The sequence below is a fragment of the Myotis nattereri genome (assembly GCF_964212035.1).
Source record: "Myotis nattereri genome assembly, chromosome: 3".
Classification (NCBI taxonomy): domain Eukaryota; kingdom Metazoa; phylum Chordata; class Mammalia; order Chiroptera; family Vespertilionidae; genus Myotis; species Myotis nattereri.
Genome location: NC_138077.1, coordinates 19,303,980 through 19,319,582, shown reverse-complemented (window position 1 = coordinate 19,319,582; position 15,603 = coordinate 19,303,980). Strand labels below are relative to the sequence as shown.

At 37.6% G+C, this 15,603-nt stretch overlaps 1 pseudogene across 1 annotated transcript; it reads right to left on the bottom strand.

The window, feature by feature from the left end:
- Nucleotides 1–947: 947 nt before the first annotated feature.
- On the bottom strand, nt 948–1,389 carry LOC308516825 (eukaryotic translation initiation factor 1A, X-chromosomal-like; annotated as a pseudogene). The gene has a single exon. The product of its transcript is annotated as a eukaryotic translation initiation factor 1A, X-chromosomal-like (transcript).
- Between the last annotated feature and the right edge of the window lie 14,214 nt (nt 1,390–15,603).

The window sequence follows — 15,603 nt, the reverse complement described above, 5'->3', positions numbered from 1 at the left end:
CTACTTTTTTTACCATTAAAAGTTGCCTTGTTTATGAAAATTTTTTCTCCATATTAAGTAAAAAGCACTGTCAACTAGTATATCAGTACTTCTAATTTTGAGTATTACCTAGCATTGAATTTTTGCAACTACTTATAAATTCAAAATTGTTCATCAAGTCCTTGTTATAAAATCTGCACTTTGGAATTTTTTTTTATTATGGTTACAGCATAAAATGATGGAAAGAATGTTATAAAACATAGTATAAAGTAAAGCTACATAAATATGAAAATAGCCTCTTTTCTTGACATCAAATGTAGATTTCTGCCTTCCTTAAATTTTAGTAAAAATCAAAGAGAACATCTAGGTAACTGGAACATACAGAAAGACTCTGAAAAAAATTAGTTGGAACTAAAGCTTATCACTGACAATGATAATAGGCAATTTATTCAAAACATCCATTAACTAGAAAACATTACTTTTATTCTTTTACTTTCTCTTTCTCCTCTATTCTTTCATTTTTTTTAACTGCAGATAATGTGGTCTTTCCCCCCTAAATTCTATTACATAAAAAAATAAAAAATACAGTGTTAACATTTCATTTCAAGAAACATAATACTTTGCCTGGTGTGGCTCAGTGTTTGAGGGTTGACCCATGAACCAGGAGGTCACCGGTTCAATTCCCAGTCAAGGCACATGCCTAGGTTGCAGGCTTGATCCCCAGCAAGGGGAGTGCAGGAGACAGCTGATAGATGATGTTTCTCTTTCATTGATGTTTCCATATCTCTCTCCCTCTTCCTTCCTAACATATTAAAAAAACATTTAAAAAAGAAATATAATACTTTGATACAATGAAAATGAATCTGTGTTCCTTAACAAATTACATTCAGGCTCAAGTTTTAGTCTTCTTAACAAGTGATGGCAAAAATCCAAACTGTAGAACAATATTTAGAAACTATGAGTTCAATTTAAATATCATCAATGCCTTGATCATCATCCCCAATATCATCAAACTGGATTTCATCATCATCTCCAAGATCAAATGTATCCATTTCATTCATTTTAGCATGTTCTAGATCTAGAAGCTCATCTTGGGCCTTCAGACTTCTAGCTTTATGGGCATTCTACTTTAATCGCACCAGCTTTGTTCTCCTGATAGTCTCACAGAACAACCAATATAATAATGTCTGAGATGTTTATTGAAACCTTTTTTCTCAATTTTCCTCTGATATGACATAACCTCTTCACGCCATCAAAGCACATTGCTTCTAGTCATCTATTTCCCAACATTTTGATGACCTGAGCATACCCTTGTCCATCCTCTTTAAAGACCCATTCTCTTTTTTCAGATTCATTCTCATTGCTACCCCTACACCTGTTTTTACCTCCTTTATCTTTATTCTTGGGCATGGTGCCAGCCGCCTCCTAGTGTTGCCAACTCTTATCAGGTGGTGCCTGAGCGACTCCTCCAAGGGGCCCAGGAGAAGTTACAGTCACTGATCTCCTTCACAGGGACACTATTGCAACTGAGTTCTAGGGTAATCCATGCTCCTAAATAAGCAAAATCTAGGATGTGTAATATCTGAACTCATTGGTGTTTACCCATAAGTCCAAAATAACTTTTGACTTAATGGGGAAAGAAGTCATTTTGAAACCAGTTCAATATTATGGATTTTACTAATCTCTGTAATCCCCATTAGCTCCTGTTTAAGAGTTTATTTCCTCCATACTGTCCTATTGTTGGTAGGGACTAAGAATATTTTATATCTGTAGTGTAAACAGTAATTTCTTATCCTTCCTAGTTGTTAAATCTCAGGCTAAAGCAAGAGGGCATGAAATACTAATTATCACTCCCAACTCAACTTTTCAAGTTAAAGGTTATTTGGATGTAAAGCTTAAAAATACACAGATGATGCATAGTTCATGATTTTAAATAGCATTAATAAAAATGTTTAATCTAGCCCTTGCCAAGACAGAAGTAAATGAGAACATTTACATCATAAAACTAATGCAATGAAAACAATTTTTAAAAATGCATTTCTTAGAACGGCAAATAGGATTTAGATATACTTTAAGCTTAAGGAGTTCTTCAGATGTTCAAACCTTGTTATAACTCATATAAGTCATAACATTCCAGTGCAATGCAGCTCAGCAAATTATTTCCCCAAATAAGGTGGGCTTCATTGAATTTATTTGAGAGGCACTGTGCTTTGTAAGCTTGGAAGATGCTTTCATCAGAACTTGAATTTCTGGAAAAGAACTGCTCTTGCTGGTATGTTGAGTAGGCGTCCAAACATTCATTCTGGGTAAACTTCACAATATAATCTGTCAAAAAATAGCCACACAGATACGATATCCCTCCTCTCATGTAATTAGTATTTCTGGAGCCTCCTAAGAGAACCCTTGCATGGATCAGCACTTAGGAAAACATAAAGGATAAAACCCTTACAAGTAATCGCTGCCCAAAAGTACTTGGTTAAGCAAATCTTTTGTATTTATCAGCTCATTCTTAACTGGATCTCAATTCTTTTCAAATGAACTAGCTCCCTACTTTGACATCATGCAGATCACAGCTTGGTTGTGAACCTATGCAGCCAAATTAAGCTGTACAAACATCAGTCCATAATATGGTGCTATCAGAAAGACCTTAAATTGCACTGCAGTGTGAAATGAAGCCTAGAAGATAACTACACTTGTGAATTATGCTTCAAATTTGGACTAATCTGTAAAAAAAAGGGGTGGGGGGACAAACTGTTAGAGCAAATTTTAATTCAAAAACAAAGGAAAATTATAAAAGGTATCTTCTTAATTTACAAATATTTTTATCAGTCATGTAATGGAGAATCTGTAATTTAGTTATTAAGTAAGAAAAATAAGCCAGGCTACAGGCAATTTTACCTTACTGGGATTCATATTAGCTTTCTTGCTTGAGTATTTTGCTTCTGTCTCTGCCAGAGCCACTCAGAAGTATTACCATCCAGTCATCTGAGTAACTCATTTTTGTCACTCAGCTTGAAAGCAAGATCTCTATTTATTTCGCTTTGCTAGATATCATTGGTATCTAGCAAGATGTCTAGCACTTAATAGATACTCAATGAATATTTGTTATAAAGAATTTAACATCAGTGAATGGATATAAATGACTATTTGATGTATACAGTTAATGGAGACTTATACTAGGAAAAGAATATTCCCAATGCCATGATTTCTGAGTTGGTTTGTGAGCTCTCAATGCTCGAATAAGCTATTTGTGTGGAAACTCAATCTGAGTATGGAGAAGATCAGTCTGAAACTGGGACTGTGATTCAACTATGAAGAAATCATACGTTATTCATAAAACTGAGAAAAATAACAAGCTGTATGCAGCACATTAGTACTTCTAAACAATTTATGTCAAACTGTAGTAGGTTTTTACCATCCAAACATTGCCAGCTGGCCTAACATTTCAGCCTCTGCTTTAAAGTCTTCTTTTTGTAACTCTGCCCTTAAGAACTGACTGGTATTATTATTTAAGTAGACACAGGTTTTTTATATTTAAATAGTATAACACAGTTAATATAGAAATTTAAAAATATATAGGAATCTTTGAAAAAATTCTAAATCATCTTTATTCTTCTACTAGAGTCCTGGTGCATGAAAAATCATGCACTGGAGGAGGGGGGGTGGTCCCTCAGCCTGGCCTGCCCCCTCTCACAGTCCAGGAGCCTCAGGGGTGGGAGGTGGCCTGGCGATCAGGGGAAGGCGACACCCCCATCACACCTCTGCTGCTGCCCCTGCCGGCAGCGCAAGCCTTGGCCGGCCCTGGTTACCTGAGCCTCGGGTGGCCCTGGATAGCTGGGCAGCCACCATCTGAGGCTTGCCTGCGCCTTGGGCCAGCCTTGGGCAGCTGGGTGATGGGGGGGATGGGGGAATCCGGAGGCAGGTGCATGGAGTGGTCGGGCCTGCCTAGGAGTGGGCCTGGCCTTGCTGCCTGCCTGCTGCCCTGGTGGAGCTAAGGGGACTGGGAGCCACCATCTGTGGCTGTGGGTGCTGCCATCTTTGAGGTTGGGGCAGTCAGTTAGCATATTCCCTCCTTATTGGCAGTGGGTGCCACCATCTTTGTGACAGCATGAGGGTCAATTAGCATATTCACTCTTTATTAGATAGGATACCCAAGAAACATCATTTTAGTTATCAACTCCTAATTTAAAAAGAAAAATACATAGAAACTACAATCCTCAAAGAGAAGATTGACTCAAGCCAGAACCCCTACAGTGAAACTTTCTTTCATAGGTCTCTCTAGGACCACACTCCTATGTATTGACATCTGAAAACACATAGAAGAAAAAATGCAAAGACACATATCATATATGAAAAGTACTTCTGACAGAGGAGAGTAGAATCCTCATTTTATTGTATGTATTTTGTACTGCTTGAATTATTTCATCAATGTGTTTGTGTGTTCTTATGAGAAAACACTTAAAAATAGTTAAACAATAATTTATAATGAGGGTAATAGTGCTCTGGCCACTAGGCTCAGCGGTTAGAGCATTGGCCCATGAACTAAGGATCTCAGGTTTGATTCTCAGTCAAGGGTGCATACCTCAGTTGCAGGTTCGATCGCCAGCCCGGGTCAGGGCTCATGCAGGAGGCAACCAATCAATGTACCTCTCTCACATCAATGTTTCTTTTTCTCTCTCTCTCTCTCTTTTCCTACCTCCCTTACACTTTCTCTAAAAAAAAAAAAAAAAAATCAATGGAAAAAGATATTGTCGGGTGATTAACAGCAACAGCAAAAAATAAAATAAAATGAGGGTTATATCATCTAAGAAGATATATAATCAATTATAATTTTTTGATTTGACTACTAGAATATTCAAAACCTATTTTATATGCAATTGTAGTAGCTAACCTACACTGAAACCTCATAGTTTTGTTGTGTGTGTGTTTAAATATAATTCTCTCTTTTCATTTCCTAATGTCCCTTTAAATTAATTTTTGGCATTTCTTTTTTTTTTTTTTGAATTTTTGTGAGTTTATTTGAGCCAAACTGTCGACATATGCCGGGAAGCAGAACCTCAAGGAATTGAGATAGTGCTCTGGAGAATGGCAGGGTTACATCCGTATTTATACATGAAATTCATTGGTGACAGATTTAAGGAGGTGGGATCAAGCGAAGGCGGGGCGGGGGGGGGGTGGTCTCTGTGATAGGATAAAAAGTAAAATGATGGACACATACTTAGGTGGGTGGAGGAACAATTAACATGGTAAATGAAAGAATCTGTGGCATCTGTCCTGGGCCCAGCACACCTGGCTGTGCCCCAGGGGCTCCATAAAATGGGAAGTCACAAGTTACCCAGACATCCCAAGGACATGTTATCATAGATGCAAAAAGACAATTAGGCTCAGTTATGGTAAAGGTGGACCTTATCAGTGAAGGTATCGGCTTAGGACGTAACTGCCCACCATAACTGCTTTTAGTTAAGGTTTAATTTCAGACCATCCTTTGTGGTTACTTTAGGTCTCCAAAACTGCCATGCAGGCCTCTCCTGAGCTTGTCAGGTCAGCATGTGGCCCCTTTCGTCCACACATCCCCCTTTTGGTCATAAATCAATCCAAAGGATGCATTGATGACCAACCTTTTGGTTGGATAATGGAGTCCCAAGGTGCTAGGAAGGCTCATTCCTAGGATGTCTCAGTGTCAGCATGTCTTGCTAAACAGGTGGACCACTGGGGATGGGGCAAGACCATAACCTTAGATGGCATTTAAGGTCGAATTATTATTTTAAAAAGGGCAGGTAAGTGGGAGGCAGTCAGGTCCTATATGTCCTGGTTAAAAAATATTCTGGATCATTTCTAATTTTTGAGCCATCATGATCCGAGTCTTTTTGCTGTTTGTCTTAAGTTTTGTTTTTCTGCATCTAGTATAACATTTACATATCATGAACACAAAAATCACAAAAGGCATTTCTTATATTTACTTTTTATTGTAATTTGCTTTAATAATTTTTTGTTGTCAAATTTTTGTTTGCTTTCAGAAACAGATGGACTATAAATTTATTAAAATTAAAAATACAAAATCGGAAAAAAAATCCAGTTTACTATAGCTATCAAAAATCAAACCAAGCTAACCCACATGATATTTAAGACTTTATGAAGACAGTTGCACAGACTACTATGGCCTATTTTCCCAGAGGATTCCAACCCCCAAATTAAAATTGTATTTCACCAATATCAGTAAGCTACATTCACAGGCACTTGGCCCACCTGCTCTTCCAGAATTTCCTTCTGCAAAATGTCCCCTCACCCACGCCCTCCATCCAGAAGTCCATAGGGAATGTCTCACATGAACGGCAAACCAGCAAATATATGACAGTTTCCTTCCCTGCTCTACCTCCCTTTGCAGATATTCTTCCCTTTATCCAAATGACTAAATTAAAGCCCTTCAACACCCTGTCGTCCCCCCATCCCCTCCCCTTGCCTCTGTACCTACAGTTTTGTTCCTCCAGGAACTGCTTCTTAGATGCTGCTCTGCATTGCCACGTACATTTCCACCAGGTGCTCTTTTGCCCTTCTGTCCATCTCCACCATTCCCTGTAGACACTCCAGCTTCCTTTGAAATATCACTTCCCCTAGAAATACCTTTCTCTCTCCCCCATGCCAGGCATAGCTACCACCTCCACTGGGCAAGGCTGCCACTTCCTGTGTCCATTAGTTCAAGTCTTGATTACCTACTGAATTGTTTGTGTGCAGTGTTGTGCTGTGTTTTGTGGTGAAGACCAGAGGACCCCTTTCTCACTTAGGATTGTAATCTGCTAAAGGAGTAGCAAAGAAATACACTTGTGACCTAATGACTTGAACAGCTTAGAGGAGCACAGTGTTTTATCTTTTAATAACAGAGTTTCTTCTGTAGGAAATGTAAATATGAATAAAGAATGGAGAGAGGTGTATGGTATGTGGTTGCAATGGGAGATACTGTGCTCTGTCCAGACCTCTCAGTCTTGCCTGTTCCCCACTTATGTCCAAGGATTGACGATTGATTTCACTTGTGTGTGACACACTCCCCTCTAAGAATCAATTCTCTTCTCATAGATGCCTCATTGTCTTATGCAAATAAACATCAAGGGACTGCCCCATCTGTTTCCAGATACTGCCAGACGTGTCAGAATTCCAAAGGTGTACTTGGCTTAGGCTCAAACTGAAAACCCCACTAGAGATATAAACAAATGAGTTGAATAAATAAGGATCAATAATAACATCTCCTGGAGTGGGAAATTCAATATTATGTACAAGATTTTTTTTCTAAATTAAATAATGCCTTAAACCTACCTGTCCAGTATCACAGCTTGACAGAATCAAAATAGACATAGTGCTTTTAACATGTAAGTTAATATAACTCTAATTCCTGTTCTGTTCATTGTGAAAATTCAGGTAGAGGCCAACTTTTTCAGCTTGAGCCTAAGCCTGGTACACCCTTGGAATCTGACAAGAAAGATTTGGTCCATAATTAACCCAGATTAATGGAGGAGACCCGATGCACAAAATTCAGGCAAAAGTAGGCCTTCGCAGCTCTGGCTGCCTCAGCCCCCACAGCCCCGGCTTCATCCAGAAGGTCGTCAGGTAGGGCTTCTGGGCAGTCGTTGCGCTGTTCGGCTGTTCAATCAATTTGCATACTATGCTTTTATTATTATAGATAGCTCTCATATACTTTAACTCATAAACTTATTTATTATTAAATAAATGAATATTATATCATAGTCTTATATTTATTGGTCAGGTAGTTATTGACCACTCAGATCTCTGTGATTATCAATAAAGGTACATAATTTAATTTAATTCTTTCATTAAGGTGATACATTTAGTTTACACACATGGCATTGACTATATTTATTGTATTTTAAACACATGACCCTTCAGGAAAGAATTTCCTGGAATTATTTATTTATTATATAATTGATATATAACACTGTATTAGTTTTATGTGTACAAAATAATAATTTCATATATGTACCCTGAACATTATTTCTTTAATTTGCTTCCTTCTCGTTTTCTATGGTACTTCTTATTTGATCAGTTCAAAGGTGGCCATCAACAAATGCAGAATAAAAATCCAGCCCATCTTGAAAGGAGAGTGAGTTGGATAGATAACATTCTGACTCTGGAAAGGATTTTTAACAATCATCATATTCAAAAGTCAAAGAAGAAATCACATTTCAGGGAAGTGAAACTTGCTTTAGCCTAATTAGAAGCCTCAGGGTAAACCTTTATTTATGTGTTTTTGTAATATTCTAAAATGAATAGAATTCAGCCCGATTGGAGTGGCTCAGTGGTTGAGAGATGACCTACGAACCAGGAGATAACAGTTCGATTCCAGGTCAGGGCACATGCCTGAGTTACGGGCTCAATCCCCAGGGGAAAATGTACAGAAGGCAGCCAATCAATGATTCTCTCTCATCATTGATGTTTCTCTCTCTCTCTCTCTTCCTATCCCTTCCTTTCTAATATCAATAAAAATAAAATAAAATGACTAGAATTCAAAACCATTACTAAGCTAATTAAAGTCTTTTAAAATACCAACGAGGGATATATTGGTCTTATAAGTTTTATATAAGAGTTCTTGCTCTTTTATAATAATTCTTTGGAAAAATATGCTAAATTGTTCATGGTAGGAAAATACATTACAAAGAGAAATATTAGCTGCTCAGTTTTATATTTGAAAATGGAGTCTAATTGACTGCAGAATAAAAGATAGCATACATAACCTTTTTTAAAAATATCAAAAACACTGTCCTTGATCTTAGCCTGACATTTTTCCTTTTGATTAGTCATGGATTTATATAGCACTTTCCTCCAAAAGAACCAAAGAATTTGCCTTAAAAGATATGCTAATCCCCATTATCTTTATAGAGATGAAAGTGGAAGGTACTTGCCTTTTTGCTAATGATAGAGTGGCTGTCTGCAAAAAGTAACAAGTTCACCTGTGACACTCCTCAGTTATCTAAATTCTCTCTCCTTCCCACACCCACTCATCACAAGTGATGGTCCACCCAACCCACTTCGCTGTCTTTTCGGAGGCCCTAGTAAAACATCAAGTCCAAGTACAAATGGCCACTGGCAGAAAGGCACTTTGGCCTGCAACTGACTGCCCATGGAATTCTTTTTTAAAGCTCTCCTTACAATGTTACTATATTTAGTAGAGGCCCAGTGCCCAAAAATCATGTACTGGGGGAGGGGGAGGTGTCCCTCAGCTGGGCTGTGCCTTCTTGCAGTCTGGGAGCCCTCAGGGGCTTAGCAGTTGGACATCCTTAGCACTGCCACGGAGCTGGAGAGGCTCCTGCCACAACTGCTGCCCTCGCCGTGAGCCCAGCTTCAGGCTAAGCGGCGCTCCCCCTGTGGGAACACAGACGTTCCTGCATTGAGCATCTGCCCCCTGGTGGTCAGTGCACATCATAGTGACCAGTCATTCTACTGTTCGGTTGATTTGCATATTAGCCTTTTATTATATAGGATTGTTTAAGGAACACTAAGGCACAAATATTGGGAAAATAAAATCTTTTCTCATAAAAGCTTGAACAGTGGATGCACTTACTGGTCCACCCTCTTTAGGAAATGTATTAACTGAAGAGAGTCACCTCACCCAAAATCACGTGACCTCCCCCACCTGGGTACAATGTTCAGAATAACCAGTGTGAGTGAGAAGAGGATTATTTCCATCTGAACAAGGCAATATCTCTTTAAAATATTTTATTTTAACCCAGCTGGCATGGTTCAGTGATTGAGCATTGACCTTTGAACCAGGAGGTCACGGTTTGATTCCCAGTCATGGCACATGCCCGGGTTGCAGGCTCAATCCACAGAATGGGGTATGCAGGAGGCAGCCCATCAATGATTCTCTCATCATTGATATTTCTCTCTCCCTCTCCCTAAAATAAAGTTATTGTAACACCACTCTATAAAAAAGAGAGCTTACCCTAGCCGGTTTGGCTCAGTGAATAGAGCGTCAAAGTCCCAGGTTCAATTCCACTCAAGGGCACATGTCCGGGTTGCAGGCTCAATCTCTAAAAGGGGATTCTCTCTCATCATTGATATTTCTATCTCTCTTTCCCTCTCCCTTCCTCTCTGAAATCAATAAAAATAAATTTTAAAAAAGAAAGAGAGCTTAAAGTATCTGGCTTGTAAATAAAGAAGTCAGGAAATACCTTGAGTTTGTTTAGCTCCAAAGCCCACAAGAGGCCATCCTAGCCTAACTACAGTTTGAAAGTAGGTCATAGTCGATAATTTCATAATTTGTTAAGTATATACACCATCTTGAACACAATGACCTACAGAGATGAAACAGATTGAAAATATTTGATCCTGCTATGATTCAAATTTATTGAAAACCGACATTTATTTGTGCCTAAATTCTTCCATAAATTAAAGGCATACACACATTTTTTAGCCATATGATAGCTAATTTCTACACTTCATATGTTTTGTTATTTTCAACAAAGGCTGATCTGGTCATAAATACTTTATGAAATTTTCATGTGTTGTAGCAGAGTTTAATTTTCATACAGATTAGAACAAAGCACTGTGATATTTGGGTTTCGTATTTACAAAAGCCATATGATGACTTATTTACATTAAAAGCAGCTTTTTAATATTTCTTAAGACTGCATTTGCAATCTGTGGGATAACTAAGGATCAATGTTAGCAAGGAAGACAATTTTTTGTGCCTTTTCCATTGTTGAGTCTATCCATAGTTTTCCTAAATTTCATGTGTGGAAAACATGCATATGTTCTCCTGGAGACTTTTTTTTTAAAACTCTGCCATTTTACTTCTTAGCATTTATTTTAGTGAAAGCATATCTTGGTCACTACACACTGCAATTCATGAACTTCTAACAAATCTTTGATATGATAATAGGAAGAAAACATATGTTCCACAGTTGATTATGAAGCCCTAGATATGTCTGTTTAGGAGGCTGATTAAGAGTAGGCATAGTCTTGTTCCTCTTTTGATATAGAATAGTATTTAAAAAATGAACCAAGTGCAAAACCTAGAATTGATCTGATGGAGAGTGTATACAGAATTCTCCTTGACACACATGTAATGCTTATAAAGCTTTAAACCCTAAATTCTGTCCAGGAGCAGTGTCCCTCTTATAGACTCTGAGCCCAGAAAGGAACATAATGTTCATTCATGTCTCTGTCTACTTCTAAGGAGATGCAGAAAGTAGGACCATGTTTTTAACATATGACATCCCAAATTCTCAGGTATCTCCTCTTCTATTAACCAGACTTTTCTCATGTGGTCTGTTCCTATGCCCTGGTCCTCCTTCCAACCTCTACAACAAAATGCACAGTTTCTTAAAATATACTTGAGTCACTTGCTGACCTTCTAGTACTCAGCACCTACAGAGAGAAGTTCCTTTGGTTCTGAATGCCTTTTTCTTTGAACTCCATCCATTCAAGAAGTTTGTTCTTTCTTCAGAGGATGGGGTAGGAGAAACGACTAAGTAGGCAAAGTGTCTCTGTCCCATTCCTCAGAACAAAGCTGGTAGGTTTTTGTTGTGTGGAGTAATGCTGGTGTGCAGTAGAGGAAAATAAAAAATTGGTCTTGGTTCAGGAAGGAAATTCTTCCAATTCCTTGTCCTTCTCCTCTTCCCAGCCAGGATCTGGTCAAAGACAACAGAAGCCCCTTTCCTTTTGACAGTCAAATGTTACAATGCCACCTTCAAGGGTTGCTTTGGAGTCTAAAATTCAGCTCGATTTTTCACCTACTCATGGGCATTCATTCCCAAGGTGCTTCTAAATGGCACATTTCACATTGTGGTAATGAGGGTCCAAAGACAGTCCCAACAATACCTCTCCTTTTGTATGATTATCACTTCTCTCCTCTTGAATCAGGACTGGCCTTGTGACTGGCATTGATGAATAAAGAGCAGAAGTTCTGGGATTTTTGAGTTTATATCTTAAGAGTACTTGTAATCTCTACTTCTTGACTCTTGGAATGCTTCTTCTTGAGACCTAGTTGCCATGCTAAAAGGAAGCCCAAGCACCCACGTGGGGAGTTCGTCATGTAGGAGAGCCAAGGCTCTGACAGCTACAGCTCAGAAGCTGTAGCTAACACCAACTGCCATTTTCCAGCCACCCAAGCACAGAATTTCTCAGAATCCTGAAGAATAGGAAATGGTTGGGGTTTTTAGCTGCAACATTTGTTTATGGAATAACTAACAGCTGAAACATGCTTTACAATTTATTAATCACAATCTGTGATAAAACTGTGCTGTAATTGTAGTCTAAAACATTCTAACTGGAAAGAATTGGAAATATATGTTTAGACCAATGAAAAAGCCTAAAATATCATCCAGTGATTTGGAAGAGATTTTATGCATCTATGCCCACAAATGAATGAGAATACATTGTTACCAAAATGGGATCATGCTTTGTAGCCTGATTTTACTAGTATAATTTAAAAACATATTTCCATGTCAATAATTATAAATCTTTATTATCATCTGTATATACTGCAAAGTGTTCCATTGTGTGAATGAAGCATATTTAATCTCTCTATTTCTGGCTCTGTGGGCTCTTTGCAAATTGTCATTGTTGTAAACACAGTAACAACATAATAAATAAGTTATATAATCCTGAACATCTATCTTCCTTTTCCCTTGAAAATTGATGATTAAAAAGATCACAAATATATTTAAGCTTTTGGATATAAATTTCAAATTGTCCTCCATGGAAGCTTGTAACAGTTTATATCCTCAACAGGAGTATAGGGAGGTCCTATTTTCTTACTTTACATACTTCTGTGATATAAATTAATGTGTAAATCCATGATTTTCCATGCTTTTTATCTAAAATGAGAGTAAAGCATCACCCTTCTTTCAATCTCCCATTCAAGCTGACATTTAGGATGTATAAATTGCTTGGATTTGCTCAAATATGGGTGGATTGTCTTAAATATATGCCATTCAAATTACTTATTAAGATGTACACAATCCCTCAGGCTCCATTGTTTGCATAATCTCTTTGAATCTTCTTGTCAGTATCCAGGCAGTATTCAAAAGAGCACGCAGTTCTGAGGTTACCCTTGTCAGATGTCTTAGAAGTGCCTGTCTCAGCCACAGCATACCTTTCTCCTTTGATCTGCACAATTCCTAAACCAGTTTTGTCATGAAATGTGTCCTCATGTGGTGTGGTTACCTGAACACTGTCATGGGAATGTTTGAAGACAAAATTAAAGGGAATTAATGCTTTGTTAATATGAATTTTATCCAGAAGCTGGGCTTTGAAATATCTGTAATATCAGTTGATATTCTGATAATTAAGTATATCTGTGTTTCCTTATTTTTACCGTCTCTTATCTCAGAATTTTCAACAGATCTCTCCTTGCCAGAAAATGAGACTATCCCATGTTTATTTCAGTAAAGTTTACTTAGAAAAAATTTTTTTTTCTTTTCAACTCTGGGATTTCCCCATTTGGGAATTTCTGGTGGCTTTCTATCATCTGGATGACTGTTGAGACCTTCCCATGACACTGGGAAAACAAAGCAGAAATTGAAAATAAACTTTGCCAAAAAGGTCAACACACAATAATAAAGAAACTAGGATAAGCAAGTTGAAAAAGGGAAAAGTATAAAATATCCCAAATTTTATGTTTTTTGGGTTTTTTTTTGCATTTTCCTTCTTAACAAAATAAGACAGATTACTAAACAGAGACCACATAGAACAATCACAATATGGTGACCTTATATAACTTAAGAAGTGAAACATTGATAGCACGGGAGACTCTGGTCACAAGAAGAGAAGAATAAGGAACTAGAATTGCCCTTTTTGGTCTCTATTATTCCTCCTACCGTCTGAGAGAACATGGTCAAAGCAAGGTGGAAAAACTCAAACACTCAGCCACCGTCTGAAATTTTTTTCTTAGAAAGTCAAGATGAATTACAGCTAATTTTATCTGCCCTAAAACCATTCCACAAAAGAACCATACAGATCTTTAGGCAATTTCATGCTCAATGTAGAGGTGGGGGAGCTAAACACTATTAATAAACACAATCAATCAGAGGCAGAATTGGTCACAGAACCCTGCTTTTATTTTCTCCTCCACAGATCTCTGATAATTTGGAGTCTGGAGTTTCTCTTCTTTTCTGAAAAAAATAAGGAAGAAAGGGGACCTGTTGAATATTTGCACCAGCCTGAGTCTTCAGTTTAAATAAAACCATCACGCTGGCTGGTTAGCTCAGTTGGTTAGAGCGTGGTGCTAATGAATAAAACCATCATCTCAGAGATCGTGATTCAATATATTTTTGTAATTGGAAATACCCCCTATTTTTATCTTTTGTTTGTGTGAATCTTTTTGTTTTCCCCACTCCATTTTTTTTCAAGTAATTGAAGAACTTACCTTAGGTGTGAGAGCAAACACATATTAATTGAGTTTTTCTAGAAAATACAATTTTAAAATATTTATTGAAGTCATTATTCATAGTCCCAAGAGCCCACCTAATCTGCCTCTGTCTAGTTCTCTGAACCTATGGCCTCCTTCCTACTTCTGCTCTTCTACTCATATCATCTTTGATCCTTCAACACTCCAAGCTCATTCCCACTTTAGGCTTTTAAGGGTCCTGTGTGTCTGTCTGGAGCACCCCGTCCCCAGAGGTTCACATGGCTGTCTCCTAATTGCCATTTAGATTTGAGCACAAATGTTCTTTTTCAGGAGAAAGAACATTTATGCTCAAATGTTTCCTTAATCTCTGGTCAAATTACAATTTTCAAAAAGTTAAAATGAGGACTCTCATACTAATGCTGAATGAATATTAATTTTTTTAGCTCATTAATAAGAGAATAATAAAGATGGTAAAGGTTTGTCTAAGAAGAATTTGAGAATAGATGCTTATACAGGGTGGGGCAAAAGTAGGTGTACAGGTGGGAGTACACGAAACACATAGTTTATTCTTGCCTTACTGTTTATTAATTACTGTGTTCTTTTCCATATGGACAAATGTAGACCTACATTTGCCCCACCCTGCCTATCATGTTACCTAAGAGCAGAGTATTTGTCTTTCTGATCCTGTACCCGAGCCCTCAAACAATGTTCAATAAATATTTGTTGGATGACAGGGTGTCCCACAATATTTTAGTGAAAGTGACCAATGCATGAAAATCAGAAGCAGAGGAAACAGTATCTGGTGGAAAAGTGAAAGCAGTCACAAATGAAGAAAACAGAAAATAGAAGGCAATCGAGTCATGCTGAATAATAAACAGACGAAGTGTTTCAGAAGGACTGTCAAGATGGTAATTTCCACAGGAAAATGCTATAACCTCCCAATATTGAAAATATGGCAAATACACCAGAAATATGTATGGCTAAATTTTATACTAAAGAAGGCCTGTGATGATAGAACCCATATTAAATGGCATTTACGGAGAAGTATAAAGGGTTTTTTTGTGTTGTTTTTTTTTTTAGTTTGTAACATCTCTTCTTCAATTTATTGACACCTCCATAGCATGGAAAAAATAGCTTGTCTTCTTGGAACTCTCAGAACTTTTTTTTTTTTAATTAAAGTGTTTTGGGTTTCATATAGGTTTCAGGTTTCAGGTGTGGTTTTCTACATTACAAGATCTGCACCATGTGTCTACCACCCAAAGTCA